The 22025-nt window shown below is 34.8% G+C and overlaps 1 pseudogene; it reads right to left on the reverse strand.

The window, feature by feature from the left end:
• Window positions 1-18317: 18317 nt before the first annotated feature.
• LOC112655810 (ORM1-like protein 2) lies at window positions 18318-18936 on the reverse strand (annotated as a pseudogene).
• Between the last annotated feature and the right edge of the window lie 3089 nt (window positions 18937-22025).

Here is a 22025-nt window from a genome sequence, read left to right on the forward strand (position 1 = left end):
TTCTAATATTTTAACTCCAACAAAACTTTGTACCATCACACTTCCCTATATTTTATTAAGATCATTTCTATTTATTACCCTCCTGTGTCACAAATCCCACAAAGATTAAAGCAATAATTACCACCTACCTTTTAGCCTTCTATCCCCTGTACTTTAATTATTCTAAGCACAAAAATGTGTCCTGAGAAAATTACATATAAATTATATTATTATTACTGTTTAAAATATATGAAAAGAGATGATTTTATGTTGAGAGAATAAAGGAGTCAGAGGTCATAAAAACAATGTTTTTTTTTTTTTTAAGTGATGGTAGTTTTGAGTGTAACCTTTGACAAATTAAAGAATATGTGAAAGGCGCTAAACTTTGGAACATCCACTTTTCCTATAAAAGACAAGACAGATAATAAATTTCTGTTAAATTTTTAAGCTTTCTGAATTAAAATTATCAGAAACTGACCCAAAATATTTATATCAACAAAGTGCCTGTTGGGACCCAAGAGTATCTTGAATTCTTTTCCCTCTTTCTTTCTTTCTTTCTTTCTTTCTTTCTTTCTTTCTTTCTTTCTTTCTTTCTTTCTTTCTTTCTTTTCTTTCTTTCTTTCTTTCTTTCTTTCTTTCTTTCTTTCTTTTTTTTCTTTCCTTCTTTTTCTTTCTTTCTTTCTTTCTTTCTTTTTTCTTTCTTTCTTCTTTCTTTCTTTCTTTCTCTTTCTTTCTTTCTTTCTTTCTTTCTTTCTTTTTTTTCTTTCTTTCTTTCTTTCTTTCTCTTTCTTTCTCTTTCTTTCTTTTTTTCTTTCTTTCTTTCTTCTTTCTTTTCTTTCTTTCTTTCTCTTTCTTTCTTTCTTTCTTTCTTTCTTTCTCTTTCTTTCTCTTTCTTTCTTTTTCTTCTTTCTTTCTTTCTTTCTTTCTTTTTTCTTTCTCTCTCTCTTTCTTTCTTTCTTTCTTTCTTCTTTCTTTTCTTCTTCTTTCTTTCAGATTTATTTATTTAATTGAGAGAGAGAGTGTGTGTGTGTGTGTGTGTGTGTGCCAGCAGGGGGAGGGGCTGAGGGCAGCAGACTTCTTGCTGAGCTTGGAGGCTGACTCAGGATTTGAACCCATGATGCAGAGATCATGACCTGAGCAGAAACCAAGAGTCGGTCACTCAGTGGATTGAGCCACCCAAGTGCCTCTTGGATTCTTTATTCTGCTGAATTAAGTAAACGAAAAATAACATGCTTTTAGAATATTTTCTATATGAATTATCTAACAGTTTTCATGTCAGAAGTAGACTAAAAGGAGGTTTAACAGTCATACATTATTTTATACAAACATGTATTGTAATACTCTTTGCATGAGTTTTCCTAATTAAAAGCAGTTCCAGAAAGCATATTGGTGGGCACTACTGTTAGATGATTTTCAAAAGATCCAATTCAATAAATCTGGCAACTAGCATCCAAAACCAAATAGAAAAGCAAGGTAAAAGTAAAAGAAAGATCATTGAAAAGTACTTAAGAATGTAAATGACACTGAGTATGTTGTCATACAGCTCGCATTATGGAATGAGGGTTTCTTTAAGCATTCAACTTTTCCCATCATCATATTTGTCAAATACATACCCGTCTAATTTTGTTTATAAAAACTAGCAGTGATGTGCTTGTTCCACACTGATAACAGATATTCTTTGTGCTACATTGATATTTGATTGAAAAGAAGAGTGCCAATGCTGTTCATTTGTATAAATGTGCTTCACAGACCACTGCTTCCTTTTACACACTTTATAAATGTCAACCCTTCCTTTGCTATGAGAGGTGATGTTTTTATGTGGTGTCAATTCTTTTCTCTCCATTGAGTAACTGATTCTTTTACTCCACATGAGACACCTATGACAATTACTGTTGCCTAAGACGGTTGGTCCACGGCTGTTTCTCCACATTCTACTGCTGTGTCCTGTTGTGTGAGGCTGTGTCTCAGCGAGTGCTTGCAACGTTTCTCCTGCATGCTGTGCACTGGTGGTTTTCCCTCCTCACCTCACCACATCGCAGCTGTCATCCTGCTGTCATCTGTTTTCGTGGGATGTCTTCCCCAGTAGTGCTGTGTTACAACGGGCATCGCCTCATTGCTTAGGATTTGGCTGGGGTCCAGTAACTTGCATTTGGCAGTCCTTATGAATGAAAGCTTTTGCCAGTGCACTTGCTCATTGTAAGTATATTGAGATTTTACAGGCAGGTCAGAGATAAATTTTATGCATGCCTGAATAAATGACTGCAAAGAAATTTAGTAAATTTACAGAGAATTTCAATGTTAATTTAGGCTGAGTAGAAAAGTAAAGGAGTCTGGATTTGTCAGTGTTCTCCAGAGAGAAGCAGAATCAATTAGATCTATAAATAGAACCAATAGGAGGTCATATATATTATTCATTTTAAGAAATTGGCTCACATGATTAGGGAGGCTAGGAAGTATGAATCCGTTGTGTGAGGCAGCAGGTTTGGGATCCAGGAGAGTGGATGGTATAGATAAAGTCTGAAGCTCATTTTCTGGAAAATTCCTTCTTGCTCATGAGGCTTTTTATTTTATTCAGGCCTTCAACTGGATGAGGTTCACTCACATTATGGAAAAACAATCTTCTCTGCTTGAGGCTCACTTAGTTAAATGTTAACTCCAATCAAAAATACCCTCCAGGTTGATGCATAACTGGCCATCACAGGGTCTATATCATGTTATATTAACTTGGTTTTCAATAAATCCTCTCACTTTAGATGAACCACTTTACTAATTAAACCAATTAGTTTTTCCAGCTTGGTTATCTATATTTATTTCTTTCAACTTCAAAATTGCTGTAAAAAACTGGCCTGGGGCTTTGATTTAAACAATACCATATTGTCAACCTTTATAAGTGATATAATTAATACTGCAGTTAGCAAATATAGTATTAAGATGTCCTTCAACACAAATATTTTTTTCTGTTTTGATTTTAACTGAAGAATGCAGAAATCAATGATTTACATTAGGATTAATATACGTTTAAGCAAAACTTTGCGATTTAATAAGTACTAGATTTATGATCAAAGGAAAAAATAAACATATTATCAGGCTTCCATCTAGTTTAGGTTTACATTAAAATACATGTAAAATTAAGTGACACGTGGGTGGCTCAGTTGGTCAGGTGTCTGCCTTTGGCTCAGGTCATGATCCCCTGGTCCTGGTATCCAGCCCTGGTCAGGCTTCCTTCTCAGCAGGGAGCCTGATTCTCCCTCTCCTCCTTATTCGTGTTCTCTCTCTCTCTCTCTCTCTCAAATAAATAAATAATCCTTTAAAAAGGATATAAAATACATGTAAAATTAAGAAAGTTGTTCTCAGAAATCAAAAATACAAATTTGCAAAATGACATGGAGCTCAGCTGAAACTGAAGGTATAAATTATATTGTGGTTTGAAGTAAGTCCTACTGCATTCTTGGAAAGTCTGTGTGCTAGGAATGCCACAGATTTGGATGAACAATGGAACACAAAAGGAAAGTTCTAAGAAATGAGTACAATAAAGAAAAATTGAAAATAGAGGGACATAATTGTGTAAATCTACAAATCAAGAAATATTTTTTGAGCACTTAGAATGTGAAATATATCTTTAGGTTTAAACAAACAAACAAACAAACAAAAAACCCATTTCCAATCCAGTTAGATAGTCTCCCTAAATCTTAATAACTGTATCCAATCAGAGATTCCATGTGATCACTCACATATATGCACAAGCTTCATGTTAGATTTCAAGTAGTAATCCCTGCTTTTAAGACAGGATATTTTATTACACTTCATTTGACTCGTGGGGACAAGAAACTGAGTTAAGGAAAACACCGTTATTTGTCATATGCGTTTTCAGGGGACATATGAGGCATCAAGAGCTGCTTATTTCTTCCTTCTTGGGAAAAAGATATAGAAATATGCATGGCAGACTGAAGAGTCATGTATGCAAGAGGGAGCAAGTGTCTTACATCCTGCATGATTTTCTCTGATCTTCTAGTTTTGACATTAATTTGGTACCAAGTTTATAAGTTGCTCTTCCTCACCTAGATAGCAAGTTGTGTGGATTTTGTGCCTCCCAACCATGAAGGCCGCATAAGGAAATTTATAAGTAGAAATGATCATTCATTCACTTGATATGTTATTTATAGATACTTCAGATGTTCTGCTCAAAGAAGAGGAGGCCAAGATAGTAACTCTTCACAGATCCTGCATGACTTGTCAAAGAGGCTTATGGGAACCATCTTTAAAAAAGGAAAATAAAAGGATTTATTTATTTTATAGAGAGCGAGTGAGCAGACCAGAAGAGAGTCAGAGAGACAGGAAGAGAGGAAACTCAGACTCTGCTCTGAGCGGGAGCCCCACACAGTTGCTCAATCTTACAACCCTGAGATGAAGGCCTGAGCCACTGAAAACAAGATGCATAATGACTGGGGACCCTAGGAATCACTTTTTTAATTAGCAGACAGAGCTTGCTCCTTCTTGGGACATAGTTACCCTAACATTCTGAAATCAGCCAGCAGGGAAATACTGGCAACCATACATTTTGCTTCTTTCCACTGAAACATTTCCCAAAGGATAACAATTTTTTCATTAAAACACAAGGGGGAAATGACTTTGAGATGCCATTATATAGCATTTTGTAAATTGGAAATTCAAAATCTTTGTGTCACTTTTCTGTTTAGATGTTTAGATCAGGGATCCCTGGGTGGCACAGTGGTTTAGCGCCTGCCTTTGGCCCAGGGCGCGATCCTGGAGGCCCGGGATCGAATCCCACATCTGGCTCCTGGTGCATGGAGCCTGCTTCTCCCTCTGCCTATGTCTCTGCCCCTCTCTCTCTCTCTCTGTGACTATCATTAAAAAAAAAAAAATTATAGAAGTTTAGATCATTGCACTACTACACAACATAAATTCTATTGTTTTTGAATGTAGAATATACGTGTTAAAAATGTATGATTTGGCGTTTTAAAAAGCACAAGATAATTAAATCACTGTTTATCTTCCATGTATCATTTAACTTGAAAGAGTTAACAAGAAATTGCACAGGCATTGCACAGATAAATTTTGTTAACTCTTTATATTTTATTTATTTTTTTGTTTTAATTTTTGGGGAGAGGGGGAGTGACAAAGGGAAGGGGAGAGAGTGAATTTTAAGCAGACTCCATGCCCAGCACAGAGTCCTACACAGGGCTCGATCTGACAACCCTGAGATCATGACCTGAGCTGAAATCAAGAGTCAGAGGCTTAACTGAGCCACCCAAATGTCTCACTCTATATATTCTATTAAAGAAATATATAGATTTTCTCCATATTAGTTTAACAGAATTTGAATCAAACTGAAAAAAAAAGCTGTCTTATTTCAATTAAATACACATCTAATTTACACAATGCACTCTTGTAGATTTTTCTCTACTAAAGGGTTTTGACGATATTTTGTTTATCTATTGCTGAATATGTAAACCTTACAAATAAGGCCAGTGGAAAAAAAATTAAAGTCTCTTGTTTAACAAGTCAGGCACTCTTCATTGTGTAACATAATCCCATAGTTTTGTTTTATGATATTTTTATTTCATATTTTATACACAATTTGCTTTTAAAAAAGGTATTTTAGATCTTTTAATAGCATTCTATTTTATTTTGATTTTTTCATGTGGAATGTGGCTCCATTTTGTGTATTAAGGGTTAAACCATTTAATTTTGCCTGTCAAATGATGACTCTACTTTTATAACTTACTTAAAACCATGTACAATATATTTGATTACTATATATTTTTTTCCTTTTCTTCTTTGGGATGATTAAGTTGAGATTACATTTAATTTTCATGACCTGTGAAAAAGTGTATGTAGCTATTATTGAAATAAATATATGATATTAAGATTTCAATTTAAGATTGCAGTTGTGAAAATATTTCTTAATGTATGAAATTCTGTTAAATAAGTATGATAGACCTTGCTAAATTACAGGATGTTAATTAAAAATAAATATTTGGTATTTTTAAATGTTAACCGTTTTGGAATATATACCTCCCTTTAAGGCTCGTTGTCCAACTGCTGATAGTTTAACTGCTTGCATTTATTTAATTACTATTAATAAGCAATATGTTCATTTTTTCTAATATGTGTTTTATTTAGGGAAGATTTAGAGGAGCAAAAATAACCATTCATTATCACAATTGAGAAAGATAAGAGCCAATGGATCTGAGAAAGTCCACACTATAAAATTTCTATAGAACCAATAAATGGATGAAAATAATCTTTAGATAACATGTTATCTTGGTAGCAAATTGACATCTGGATTCAGGTACAGAATGGAGGCCCCCTGCTTCTCTACATTAGTGCACTAAATTAGCAATCAACTATTTCATTGTGGAATCCACCGCTGTTTCCAAACAGAGAATGCCAGCATCCGATGTCAGGGTTGCTAAGTGCCTGATTACACTAAGACAATGATGGGCTGCCAAAGCTCTCCTTTAGTCTTGCTTTTAGACTAAAGCCAAGAGACATTTGGTATGCAGAGCAGAACGTAGTCAAACATGGGTAATTGAAAGATTTAAATTAGGTTGTTTCTATGTGATCCGTTTTTCTTACAATCACATCCTTCTACTTTCCCTGGCCATGCAAAGAGTCTGTTTGAATCTGCAATTTTATTTTTATTTTTATTTTTATTTTTATTTTTATTATTTTTTTTAGGAAAAGATGTAAAGACTCCACTAAAACAACCAATTGTCCTTTTTCTATTTTCCACTGTCCTAATGGGGTTTTAAGATTTATGCAGATTCGATTGTATTTAACGCAATTGTTATAACCTCTAGGTATTCCTTGTTGTAATTAAGGGCTTAACAGTCACTTTCTCAAAATTACAATGGATGTTGCAGTGAAAATACCCAGAGGCATTTTCTAAACCAGGACTTCACACATTATACCACAGTTCTTATCCAGCACAAGGCCTCGCTGTTAGTTCTGTCACCACTGGCTCCCTGAAAATAGACAAGTTGACTAATAATAAAATGAAGGATATTCACTTCCAAGATTATCTGACATGCCTATAATGTTTGATCACTGAACAGAAGAGATCCTCAGTTGTTTCCTGACTTACCTAGAGCTGTTTCCTTATTGTTCCTTATTATTCCACTGTGAACTTTACACCAAGCCAATATAATGCCCATACAAATGCTTTAGGAGCTCACATTTATACACGATTATATAATTGGTCAAGACTTAAGTCTTATATATCCAATTTCATGCTGTCATTTCTATCTGGAATATTGTGGTTATTGTTCTGATCAAAGTGGCTGCTATAGAGTTCCCTGTTCTGGTAATGACATTACCACATTAGAAATGTGTTAATTAATAGTGTTTGCCCCTTTCTTCTTCCTACAATATCTTGCATGCACCCAGACTCCCAGAGTATCACTCACTTTAACTGCTTTGTCATTCTCCAGTTTTGTCACATTGAAGATATATGGGACACTCCCTTGTTATTCCCTTAAACATGTTTCCACCAACTATAGGACAAAGATAAAACTCTTGTAAGAAGACATCAAGAATCCTGCTTATATTACAAAACTCATTTTTTATCCTCCCCTACCTGATACTTTATGAACCAGCACACTAGATTTCATTTAGTTTCTAGTCAAACCATGATCTTTCGTGCAACATTATTCATTGATTTATCGTGTCAGAAAATACTAATTAGTCCTGATACAGAGTTCACTGGGCCTTTGCTTCATCTCCCTTTATTTCCCATAAGATGCTACCCACAGTACAGCTGGCAATGTGGATCCTTATTTATTTCTTTTTAAGTGTTATGATGGTTACTTTTACATCATCTTGAATGGAGGAGTGCCTAGGTTAAACATTATTTCTGGATGTATCCTTGAGGGTGTTTCTGAATGATATTAGCACTTGAATCAGTGGAATCAGTAAAGTAAAAGTCTTCCCCAGTGTGAGAGGCTGTTATACAATCCATTGAGTGCCTAAACAGAACCAAAGGAGGAGAAGGAGGAATTTGCTTCCTCTTACTTTCTGCTTACCTTCTTGAACTCCTATATTGGTCTTCTCTAATCCTTGGACTGGGATTTACAGTGCTGGCACCCCTGGTCCTCAGGCCCTCAGACTTCCACTGTACCAATGGCTTTCCTGAGTCTCCATGTTGAAGGCAGGGGATCATGGAAATTCTCAGGGACCTTATTATGTGAGTCAATTCCTCATAAAAATGTTGATCTGGAGCAGCCATGGTGGCTCAGTGGTTTAGCACCGCCTTCAGTCCAGGGCATGATCCTGGAGACCGGGAATCCAGTCCCATGTCAGGCTCCCGGCATGGTGCCTGCTTCTCCCTCTGCCTGTGTCTCTGCCTCTCTCTCTCTCTCTCTCTCTCTCTCTCTCTGTGTGTGTGTGTGTCTCATGAATAAATAAATAAAATATTTAAAAAGAAAAAAGTTTCTAGCTAAACATTGGGAAAAAACACTAGAAGTTGAAATTAAGAAAATTTAAGATGTTAGTATCAGCCAGAAGTTATGGCATAAACAAGAAGAAAACTGTATCACTGGGGCATGTTATCTTCCTTGCCAAGCTTAGTTGAAAAAGGCAGAAAACAGAGTTGAGTATTGTGACAAAAGAGAGTTGGGAATTATAATATTGAGTTTTAGGATTCCTGTTAGAACACTTACCCTGCTTTGTGAGTGTAGCAGACTGTTTGAATTCCAGCAACTCAGAGATATCCAGCTTTTACCTTCGTGTTGGGAAGAAATATTTTGTCATTATTTTTTTTAACACTTTGCTATTTCTACCTTATCTTAGGACCTATGTGAAATATGCATAGAAGACAGTTTCTACCTTTTGTCTGAAAATTTATAAGCTAAAGCTACTTATGCTAACATTTCCCATGATGGCAGTGACTACAAAGTTTGGAGCAATGCCAAACTGAGTTTCAGTCCTGGCTGTGTCACTTAGGAATTGTGTGATTACAAGAAAGATTTTAACTTCTCTACTCCTCAATTACCTCATTTGAAAAGCACGGGCAATAATAATACCTGCCTCAGCTATTATGAGGATTAAACAAGATGATAGACACCTGGAAGTAATTACAAGGCCAATACATCTGTTTGTTATCCATGTCAGATGTCTAACATCTGTACTGTTATGCATCTACTCTCACATCTGTAATATTGCCTCTAATATTCTCTTCTTAAAAGTGAAAGTCTGGCAACTTTTTGGTTGAGGTTGTAATTTTTAAATCATTTAAGTCGATTCTTCTGGAATACATATAAAATACATATAAATAAAGAAGGATATATAGCTCCTGCAGAATGTCTTATTTTGCGTATTATGTAGGTTTTGACATATACAACTGTTATTCATCCTTATTTTGATATCTAAATATTGCAATAAAAACATGGATGAAGAAATATATCATAAAATCCTGCATAATCAGAGAACTAAAATAGTTTGATATGGTATCTGTATAAAAATAGTATGCTACTAACTTACAACAGTGACAGGAACAAGCCTATAGTAAAAGTGACAGGAGCAAAATGGTATACCAATTGTTTGAAAAGTCTGAAGAAAGTTTTCATTACACAGAAGTGAGAATATTGATCATGTAGAAGTCTAAGCTACAAACCATTTTTATATACAATCTTTCCAATGTTTACCTTCAAATTTTAATCTCCAAATATTGTCCCTTTCCAGGTAAGTTCATCTTTCTCCCTTCTTGCCTGATGAACATAGATGGCAAAATCAGCCTAAGTAGGGATAGAATTCAGTCACAATTCTATAAAACTGTTTATTCTTCTGCCCTATTCTTTAAACATTTAACCATGTTTTATCCCAAATAATACTTTGTAATTTTATACAAAATAGGATAAACCTTAATCCTTTTTTTTTAAAGAATCAAACATTTGTTTTAATGCCCAATACTATAAAGAGTAAATATAATATGTTTTGTGAATTTCAATCTTACAATAAGCATTAATTGGACACACAGTGTTCCAGATCCCTGGAAATACACCTTTGAAAACACAAATGTGGTTTCTGTCCTCATAGATCTTATGAGGACACCTTCAGATATTAAATCACCTTCAGATATTAAATCAACAGCCCCAGGTAACACTTTTCTCCCCAGACTCAGCTCCTTTCAAACACTCTACATTTTAAAATCAACAGATTATAATTCTTAATTAATATAATCAGAAAAAAATAAATAAGAATGTGTACAGAGGATATATAAATTACACTGAATAAAGTATGATGCGACATATGTTCTTTGTTTAGTACTAGAAGTCAACTGCATCCTGCGTAGTAAGATATGGCTGAAAGTAGGTTGTACCATAATTTAGAAATGACTTGCAAATTTCTTAAAATTTGGAAATTTGAGGTATTTTGCCACATTAATGATGAAGCTTCTGCTTACATAAGAAAGAAAGGTTGAGAATGGGAGAGAGAACTGGAGAGATATTTAAAGTGAGGAATTGGCTTATCCAAGATGTTCAGTTGGCAAGCTGGAGACCTAGAAGAATGAACAGTGTAGTTCTAATCTGAGTCCAAAAGCCTGAGAACAGATGGTATAAGTTCCAGTCCTAGTCCAAGGGCCTGAGAACCGTGAGAGCTGATGGTGTGAGTCCCAGTATGAGTCCAAGTCTGAAGGTAGATGAAAACCGATGTTCCAGCTTGAAGACAGCCAGGGAAAGAAAGAAAATTCTTTCTTACTTAGCATTTTATTCATTGCATGTCATCAGGGGATTGGATGTGGCCTACCCATACTAGGAAGGGCAATCTACTTTACCCAGTCTACCATTTCTCATCTAGAATCACCATCACAGACATATCCAGAAATAATATTTAGCTAAATATCTAGGCATGTTGTGGCCAAGTTAAACTGATAAATAAAATTATTCATCACAGTATCATGGAAGAGAGAAGTAACACAATGATTGAGTGCATTCATGTGAATTTCACTGACTGGATTCAAATATGGATCTCAAACTATGTAGGTATATCGCTTCAGTCAAGTTCATAAACCTTGGGGCTTGGGATGCCTGGGTGGCTCAGCGGTTAGGTGGCTGCCTTCGGCTCAGGTCGTGATCCCGGGATCCGGGATTGAGTCCTGTATTGGGCTCCCTGCGAAGAGCCTGCTTCTCCCTCTCCCTCTACCTATGTCTCTGGCTCTCTCTCTCTCTCTCTCTCTCTCTCTCTGTCTCTCATGAATAAATAAATAAGACTTAAAAACAAACAAACAAACAAACATTGGGCTTAAAACCAGGAAGAGGGTCACAATTATATATCTTACTTGGTGTTTAAAGAGAACATATATGTTGATTTTAATAACACAATAAAAATGATACATTTTAAATTTGGAAATAGTTATTTCATAATTTCATAATTAAAACTCTGTAACTGATTTACACTTCCAATCACAAGATAGTAATAACTACCAGAATAGACATTTCATCACAAATAGCTGAAGGAAAAAGCTCAAAATAAATGATTTTTGGTGTTAGCAGACATTTCAGGACCATGATCTGTGAGATAAGCATTCGAAATAAGATAAGCTTCATGATTATCCTGACTTTCTGCCTAGAGGCATTTTCTAAACCACAGCATGTGTGTGAGGACAGTTGCAGCATATAGAATATGCTGCCTTGTTAAGATGAGATCAGAGTGTAGAGTTACTAAGATGTCTAAACATTTCAGAATGAAGTACTGAGATGAGGCAGCTAAGCAGAGAAAAAAAAAAAATCTGTATCTAAGTAAGAGCCTTCCCTTGAGTTTTGGGCTGGATCCCATGCATGCCTACTCTGCATGAGGCCGGAAAAAGAACAACTACTGGGGGTGGGGTGGGGTGGGAAACTACTGGTATAAGAACAAATATCCAGGAACTGTGAGATGAGTATCCTTGGAACTCATAAAAGGCTAGAAGATAATTGTGTTCAAAACAATCATAATGGAGCAGCATACTGAGCGCTCCATAATTAGCAGGGGACTCAATTCAATAGAGACCACAGAGAGCTCTCACCATAGTGTTAGGACTCAACTAGACCAGAAGGAAACACTACATACACATAAATACTACATGTCTAACAAGATTTAAAATAATCCTCAAAAAGGTCAGACTAATTGTCAACTGAATTGATTTCCTGCCATGAAAAAAACCTCTTATTCCAGCCCAGTGGTATACTATCCATAATGATTGGTGTACAATCCAAAATTCTATGCAAAAAAGTAATACTGTGTGACCCATAAAGATGAAAAATTTTCCTGATCGATATGGCTATCCAGAAATCACTGGGAAAAAAATGAAACTGCAGGCAAGGACTTTAAAGCAGTGGTTATAAAAACGTTAAAATATTTTAAAGAAAAGATGGACATGATGAGAGGCAAATAAGGAATTTCAGTAGTAAAAGAAACCACTAAAAAGTAATCATATGGGGAAATTTCAAAACTAAAACCTGAAATCTAAAATGAAAAACAAATCGTTGGGTGGGATTAATAGCATATTGAAGAGTGTACAACAAAGAAAGAACATGATAGCAGAGAAATAGAAATGATACCAAATGAAGAACAGTGTGTAAAAATTGTGGAAATGAATGAACAGAACCTCACTGACTTATAGGAGAATATAAAGCCTTATGACTTGCTTGGAATATCAGGCACATAATGGTAGGGGAGCAGAACAAATATTCAAAAATTTACCGAAAATGTTCCAGTTTTTGACAACCATCAACTCACATAGTAAAGAAAGTCAACAAACCCCAAGTCAAGAAAACCACACAGTGGAAAATCATAATCAAAAGGCTGTCAATTGATGATAAGGATCTCATCTTAAAAGCAGAGAAATGAAAATGTAGATCATTGACAAGTTAAAGATGATGAAAAACAGACTTACAAGAAACTGTATAAGCCAGACGATGTTAATGGAATCGTATGTAGCTGACAGAAAACAAAACACAACAAAACAAAGCAAACACAATAGAACAAAACTTGCCAACTTAGAGTTCTATTTCAAGTAAAAAAAAAAAAAAAAAAAAATCCTTAAATTTAAAGAAACTATGTAGGGATCCCTGGGTGGCGCAGCGGTTTGGTGCCTGCCTTTGGCCCAGGGCGCGATCCTGGAGGCCCGGGATCGAATCCCACGTCGGGCTCCCGGTGCATGGAGCCTGCTTCTCCCTCTGCCTGTGTCTCTGCCTCTCTCTCTCTCTCTCACTGTGTGCCTATCATAAATAAATAAAAAAAAAATTAAAAAAAAATTTAAAGAAACTATGTAAATTGTCAAACAAATAAAAACTGGAAGTATATATTGTTAGCAGACCTGTATGTAAAATTATTAAAAGTAAGTTCTTTAGGTGGAAGTAAAAGGATTTAAGACAGAATGTGGACCTACACAAAGAAATGGAAACATCAGAAACTATAAATATATGAAAAATGTATACTCTGTCCAGTTTCTTCTATCTGTCATTATCTCCTTTGAACATAAGTAAAAGTGTAAATTAAACAGTGTGACAGTGTATTACAGAGTTTAAAATATATATAAAACTAAAATGTGTGTTTTTAAGTATACAATACAAAAATAACAATAATAAAGAGGACAAAAGAAACTTTTGGAGGTGACGGATACATTTATGGCATAGATTGTGGTGACATTTTCATTGGAGTATACTTCTCTCCAAGCCTCTGAGCTCATCATGCTATACACATTGAATATGTACAGCTTTTTGTATGTCAATCATAATTCAATATAATTTTTAATTAAAATATATGATGACATTACAATGAACGATGGGAGACAGAAAAATAAAATTTTAAGGATTCTTACAACAAACATGAGTGGATCACGGATGTGTGTGGCAACATGGATTAACTTCAAAAAAGAATATGTTGAGTAAAAGAAGGCAGACACAAAAGAGTACACTCAATGATTTATTTATGTGATGTTCCAGAAAAGGCAAATCCAGTCAGGAGTGAAAAATATCAGAACAATGTTGAGAAAGAGAGTAGGGTCAGAGGGGATGAAGAATGACCAGAAAGGTGCACAAGGGATGTGTGTGAATGACAGAATTATTCTCTATCTTGATAGGTGCATGGGTTACATGGATGTATGCATTTGTAAACCCATACAGAAATTTCCATACCAAAGATCTGTGTGTGACACTACATACAAATAATACTTCAATAAAAATAAATGATTTTAATAAGAAATAACTTTTTTTGGAAAAATATAGCTTAGATACTCTCATTCTTGCTTTACCCTCCCCCTCCCACCAACCATAGCCCCACCAATATCTGAAAAATTAAGATTATTTAGAAAGCATATTGAAATACACAGAAACTTTGATAATTACCTAGTTTATTGCAAGAGCAATCAAATACTATTCTTTATCACATATACAAAAGGATTCCTGGAAGTGATAAAGGTATAATCTCATTGCCCATTATATTCACACAGTTATGTTCTCCTTGAATAAGCATTAGCTCCAAAGAATCATTATTGTAGGAATAAAACTTGACATTGAGTTTAGGACATTATTGTAATTTCCTGCACAAACACAGGGGCTTCTAGTATTGTTAATACAAGTTTGCATTTACTCTCCTGGCCAGGGTACTAGCAATTTCCCTTAATTATAAAAAGTCCTTATGTTTAGAGCATAATGCACATAAGGACAAGGCAAAATGTTAGCAATTAATTCTTAAGTAGGAAGCCATGTGGGTACGATGCAGCATGAGTTATTTCAAATTATTTCAAATCCCACAAAGGGACGCTATCATCAAGAGGTTCAAAATAACTGGATTCAAACATGTAGTTAAAATTAATACAAAATGTACTGCCTTTGGAACCCAGTGTGAGCTGCATGAACCATTTTAGACAAATGCTTAGCCTAATCTCACACCAACTGTAAACCATGGACTTTTCTGTTTTCAACTCTATAAACTATGGCTTGCTTTTCTAGTGAGAAATTCTAGCATTCTTATAATTAAAATTTTAAGGAAATGGCATGCTTGTCTAAAAGAGATAAAAACATGTTGAACTTGTCAATAATTTGTTTTCCTTAGGAATTTCTTTTCTTTTTAAAAGGTTTATTTATTTATTTGAGAGAGATAAATAGAGAATGTATGTGTATATGGGAGCAGGGGGAGGGGCAGAGGAAGAGGGAGAGAGAGAATCTCCCAGCACTCCAGCAGACTCCCCTGAGATCATGACCCTAGCTTAAATCAAGTCAGATGCTCAACCGACTGGGCCCCTCCATAGGAATTTCTTACTAGAGGTGGTTTGATATTCTCTATGAAACACAGACTTGATCAACTTTTCCCGTGTAAAGACAATAGCTGGTCCTACTTTATTACTGAAGCAACTTTTTTTTCCAGATTAAATGTGCCAAGAATAGAACTTAATATTCTATGCACACATTACAAATATTGTTTTCCATTATTAACAAAATATCTTACATATAAAGCTAAAATAAGATTTCGGTGAAGGTATAATAGTATAAACATGATATAATATGTGGGGATATTATATGGAACAAAGATTTTAAGAAGCAGAAGTAAATATTGGGAGAACGGTATTCAAAAGGAGATATATTTGAAATGTATATTTGTTTACTTAAAAACAAATAAAAAGGTAATTGAATTCAGAATGTAATTATTGCTTTATGTTTACTTTTCTGAGGTTGTTGATCTTTGTATTAGTTTCCTAGTTCTGCTGTACAAAGTACTGTGAACTGGATGGCTTATAACAACAGAAATGTATGCTATCACAGTTGTGGAGGCCAAGATCCAAAATCAAGGTATCAGCAAAGGTCACACTCTTCTATTTAACAATACTATTTTTCTTACTTCTCTACTAGATTCTGGTGTCTACTTGCAATTTTTGGAATTCCTTGGTTTGTATTTTTATTATTCCAATTTCTATCTCTATCTTGGCATGGCCATCTTTTATCTTGTGTGTGTGTGTGTGTGTGTATCTAAATCTCCCTCTTTTCATAAGGACACTAATCACAATGGATTTAGGCTCATCCTAATTTAGTATAACCTCATCCTAATTTAGTATAACCTCATCATTTTTATTTTGACACTGAGATTTTACATCCACATTGACGACTCTAATTTTCAAAATAGTCTCATTCACAGGTTCTAGGGGACATGAATTTTCAGGTGACAATAATCAACCCAATGCAGTCATAAACAATAAAAAGTATCTTTAAAATCAACTCCCTTTAGAGAACCAATCTAACTCAATGAAATATTTTAAATTATGATATTATATTGTGCCGTTTACTCATTCAATTGTTCATTCACAAATATATACAGAATACTTACACAGTGATAGTTGCTGTGGTAACTACTAGTGATAAAAAATAGAGAAACAAATAAGAAAAATATACAACTTACTACTATTTTAAGTCTTAAATAGGTCATTATTAGCTCTGAAAAATGGATTTCATACCAAACTGCTAAACACAAAATGTTCCATGATGATTTTAGTGTTATTTCTACAATGAAGGTGTCCCATTCAACATTCTCTTTCATTCCATATGGTCCATTTAACTCCCCACTGTCAATATCTTGGGTTTAGCCAGTGAAAAAAGGAACAACCAGAACAGTATCAATCCCATCTTAGATATACTGATGATATGATGACTTTATGATGGCATTTGGCTAGGAAAACAAGATCAGTCAAATTCTTCCCTAAAACAACGCTCCTCATGGACACTGTGTGCTATATATATATATATATATATATATATATATATATATATATATAATTATAAGCAATATGAAACCCTATTACCTGCTCAAATTTTGCAAACTCAAATTTTAGTGATAAAATATCTAGAGCTAAGTAGGCTGACTTTCAGCCTATTTCTGTTTTATCATACCGTGATTCTCTAAATACTCTGTGGAAACCACTGTTCCAATTATCTGCAGTGACTATTAAACACAGACATACCTTGGCCTAAGAATACTAACTTATTGATTCAGAATCTTTGTTGATAAGTAAGAATTTGCATTTAAATTAGTTCTCAAAAAAAAAATAAATTAGTTCTCTAACAGATTCTTACATTAAAGTCTCAGAACCATTGTTATAGCTCATAAACAGCACCACTAAAAAGGAAAAGAAGTCCTTCCAATAAGAAATGTTATAGCATGGAAAAACTAAAATGGGGTGGAGAGGTTCAGAGAGAATGAATGGAAGGATGTTTTGAACAAATGTTAGGAAACATATATATTTATATGCTTATATGTTTATATATATAACCATATTTTTATATATATAAATATATATTTAAACAAAACAAAACACTGTAAAAGCAAAAATGCCCTCACTTCCTCAAACCCATTTTGCTCTTTGGAGCAAAAAGAAAGGAGAAAAATAGTTGTAGTGTGGGTAAGTAGAACTGGCCAGAAAGCCTATCTTAAATCTTTGTTGGTGAGATAAAATGCCCAAAAGTTATAGTCAAAAATTGCTGAAATGTTATCTTACCTATGGGCCAAACCCAGAGGCACACACATTTTTATTTTGACACTGAGATTTTACTAGCACTCTAATTTAATTTCTTGAAACCTGACTAATTTTCCTCCTTAGAAGTGAAGTGACCTCACCTATCTATGAAGAATATAAAAGGACAAATTATCCACTTATTCTAGTGGCTATAACCTTATTCCACTATTTATGGAAATTTATTTGGAACACTTAAATATTCCTCTAGAAATCCAGGGTCAAGCGAAATCAAAGTAAAAATGCCATATTTTGCTAATGTTAAACAGACCTTCTGCAAATCTGTTTTGCCAAGTTACATTTCAGTATTATATACTGAATAGCAAAAATGCCCTCACTTCCTCAGACCATTTTGCTCTTTGGAGCAAAAAGAAAGGAGAAGCAACATTCCAGCTAAGTGCATATGTGACAAAGTGGCTCAGTTGAGGGAATTTTAGAAGAGTGGACACACTTTGTGACTCTTTTTAGCTTGTAGTAATAATTTGTCAAGATTTTCTGATCTGGCCTCTGCTTATTTCTCAACTATGTCTCTTAGTTATCCTGATATGATCTCAGCCTGCCAGTATTAGCCCTGTCCATCTCCTAAGCACATGCTATGTCCCTTCCCTAGAAGGTTCTATTTGCATTTCTCATGAGTTACACATTTTTTTTCCTGAAAAAAATTATCTTTATTATAAGGAAAACACATAGCAGAGACAGAGATGGACAGTGGTGGAGTGGAAAACCTGGAAAAACTATCACCAAACATGCTACCCAAACATGGCTTCCTGTTAGGAAGAGAGAGACATTTGGTCCTTAATCCCACTTGCCTCTTCTGATTCAAAGAACTCTGCTCCTAGCAAGGCTGGTCCCAGGGAGCTCCACTTTCCAACCTGTTGTCTTCCAGGGAGTTTAAGAAAGGTTGTTTGGTTCTCAGACTTTCAACATACAGAAGGCAGCATAGAGGAGGAAAGGATGTTACAGTGTTTTGTTTCAGCCTCTTCCACAGCCTCATCCCTCGGTATTTCTTGATGCCAAAGTGACAAACCCTATAGAGTTGGAATAGCTTAGATGTCAGGACACTAAGCAAGGAGGTATGTTGATAAGAAAGTGAGCAGCAGTTTCTTAGTGTAGAAGCTGGCCAGGAGATAGAATACAATAGGAGAGAGGCTGAAGAATGGTGGGGAGAGGTAAATTGGAACCCATATTCCATCTGTTCTCAGTGTATTGATGTCAGAGCCATTTCTTGATCAGAAGTCTCCAAGGGTGTCCCTTTCATCTTAGGTAAGAAGACATCCACAGACAGTTATGATGATGTTGGTCAGACTCACGACAACAGAAATGCTGAAGAAGGGGATGCCAAGTAGAGCCACATGCAGCACAACCATGGAGATGATGTAGGCCAGCCAGATGTCCTGGCGATTTGCCACTTGAGGGTTGGGGTTTACTTCGCTGTGTGCTACCACCACATTCATCCTGCCAGTTTCAGAAGCCCAACTGGCTCGAAGTGCAGCATTCACTTCTACACCTGTGTCTCCTGGAAGCCTGAGCTACAAGTTTTATTAGCTTCACTCTTTCATCAACTCTTAAAAAATCTTAACAGTGCAAATGAAAACTAAGTACAATCTTTTAAATATTCATCTTTTACTTCTTCCGTATCTCTCATAACATTTACTTTTTTCGTACCTCTCATAACATTAATTTAACAATAACGTTTAAGAATTATTAACATAGGTCTCTTCTCTGGTAGACTAGTTTCCAAGAGTAGCTTTACTTTATTTTGACATTTGGATCTATATCATTGTTGCTACTAACATAATTGAATTATTTTATTTATTTTACTTTATTTTATATTATTTATTTGAGAGAGAGAGATCATGAGCAGGGGGCATGCAGAGGGAGAAGCAGACTCCCCGCAGAGCAGGGAGCCAGGCTTGGTACTTAATCCTGGGACTCCAGGATCATGACCTGAGGCCAAACTGAGCCACCCAGACACCTTGCAATACTGATTTTTATCTAAATCTTGTGATTTTGGAGAAGAGCAAGAGTTAAAGAGAGCCCCTCACCTTTCTGTATTCTGGGAACAGCTTACTGGGAGCAACACTCCTTCACCATAAGATTTAGGTAAGACTCACTGATGTCCCTCCCTTTTGCTTGCCTGTGTCAGACTCTCCAAATTCCAATCTTTCTCTCATAAATGATTGTTGAGTCTCTCGTTCCCATTGATCAATCAGAACAAAATGCCCTTAACAAAACTTTGCTTAAATTTCTTTCTCCCCAAGGCCCCTGAATTTTGACCCTCAGTAGCACCAGCTCCTTGTTCACAGCCCCTAGGCTGCTGGAAAGGAAAAGACTTATCTACTGTCCACTCTGTTCTGCAACTTCACCACTTTGGCTTTTCCCTAACCTCTTATTCCTCCCTATAAAAGAAAAGCCTCTTTGCTCTTGGTTAAAGCATTCTCTCTATTGCAGTCATCCTTCTGAATAAAGTCTTTCCTTACATAGGTATGAATTCATTTTTTATTTGGTAATGCTTAATAAATATTTTGATACATTGATGAATTAAAAGTAAATGCGAAAAAAATAAAATAATAAAATAAAAGTAAATGCGTATTTTGCCACTGTCTCTCCAAATTTTCCACATTTTTAAACAAACATACTGTAATGAATATCAAAACTAATCAAGGTATAGTTATCTTTAATGGACCTCTTTATTTTGAACCTGCCACCTTTATTATATAATGGCTACAAGTGTATGCTGTCTCTGATACATTTCTATTGTACCAGTTCTTACTATGATTGTCTGCTCATTTAGATAGACCACAGTAGTTTTCAACTCACTCTCCCTTCTTGAATCTCTTCCTTTTTACATTAAATGTTGCCACTATAGTCATCTTTGCAAAAAAAAAATAAAAAAAATAAAAAAAAAACTCCCTCTGTGTTATTCCTTGTGAAACAAACACAAATGTTCTCTGTAACCTATAGGAGAAAGTCCTAATGTATTTATTTATGTTATTAAAGATTTTATTTATTTACTCCTGAGAGACAGAGATAGAGAAAGAGAGAGAGGCAGAGACACAGGCAGAGGAAGAAGCAGGACCCATACAAGGAGCCTGACATGGGACTCGATCCCGGGACCCCAGGAATTTATTGTCTTATTGTAGAGAGAGATGAATTGTTAGGCTGGCAGTTCCCATTCTTCTCTTACTGCTATACATGCTTGAACAATAATTTTACGTACTTGCTGCACATTGTAACTCAGAGCGCTCTTGTATACCTTCATGTGTTATATCATTTGTGTTATTTAGTTGATGCAAGTTATTTACATAATAAGTTAATGTCTAGAAAACTCCTACTCTTCTGCAAATTCAGTTCAAATTTCATTTTCTAAATACATGTTACTCAAATTTCAATCAAGATTATGTGATCAATTGTCTTTTTACATTTGACTCAATGTAATACTTGCAACATATATTGAAGTGTGCTATGTAACTTTGTAGAGTAACACCCTGTCAGTCACTTTGGGGGGACACATAGGGAGAGGGAAAGAATCTTAAGCAGTCTCCATCCCCCAGCATTAAGTCTGACATGGGGCCCAATTTCACCACCCTGAGATCATGACCTGAGCTGGAATCAAGAGTCGGTTGCCTAACTGACTGAGCCACCCAAGTGCCCCTCAATGTCAATATTCAATATGGTTTTAGAAACACAATTATTGTTCCATAAATGCTTAGTGTGTTAATTATATTTACATGTTTCTTTCATTTAATGTATTTTCTGATTATAAAATAAATGTACATATGACAGAGCTATTAGAAAATAGCATGGCAATAATTAAAAATCAGTTTTCCCATAAATATGCATTGTAAAAATTTTTCTAATTTTGAGTAACCATTTTATTCATAACATTCTGTCTCAATCTCTTTAAATAAAATGTAGTTTCATATGGTTTTATTCATAACATTCTGTCTCAATCTCCATAAATAAAATGTAGTTCATGTGGTAAATATGGTATAAAATGCTGCATATTTCTTCATTATTATGTAATTCTAAAGATGAAGGTTTTATTAAATATTATTATTAGATTAGTGAATAATCTGATACCACAAAACATTGACTTAAATATTTCACTTCTGTTAGACATTAGCATTGTTTCTGAATTTTTACTAATATAAACACATTATGATATGTGCATAAATTATAAGTGACAAATGAAGAAATAAATAGCCTGATGTTATAAATTTAGAGCATATTAAGAAATATGCCAATATTTGTATGATACATAAGGATACATAGGAGGAAGTGTCATAAATTTAAACATATGTAAAAATACATATTGTTATATTTTCCTATAATAATTATGCCTCTATTAATAAACACTTGATTGACATGTGCCTATTTGTGTGTACTTGCAAATGTGTATTTTTCTACATATTATGTGTTCTATGTGGTGTATATTCTGTTACCTTGAGTCATTTCTTGGCTTGTAAGTAACAATTTAAATTAGATCCACCACCAGCTCTCCTTTTCTCTTATATAAATGAAATAAGAAAATTAATCCTAG

The sequence above is a fragment of the Canis lupus genome, chromosome 22 (assembly GCF_003254725.2).
Source record: "Canis lupus dingo isolate Sandy chromosome 22, ASM325472v2, whole genome shotgun sequence".
In the NCBI taxonomy this organism is placed as follows: domain Eukaryota; kingdom Metazoa; phylum Chordata; class Mammalia; order Carnivora; family Canidae; genus Canis; species Canis lupus.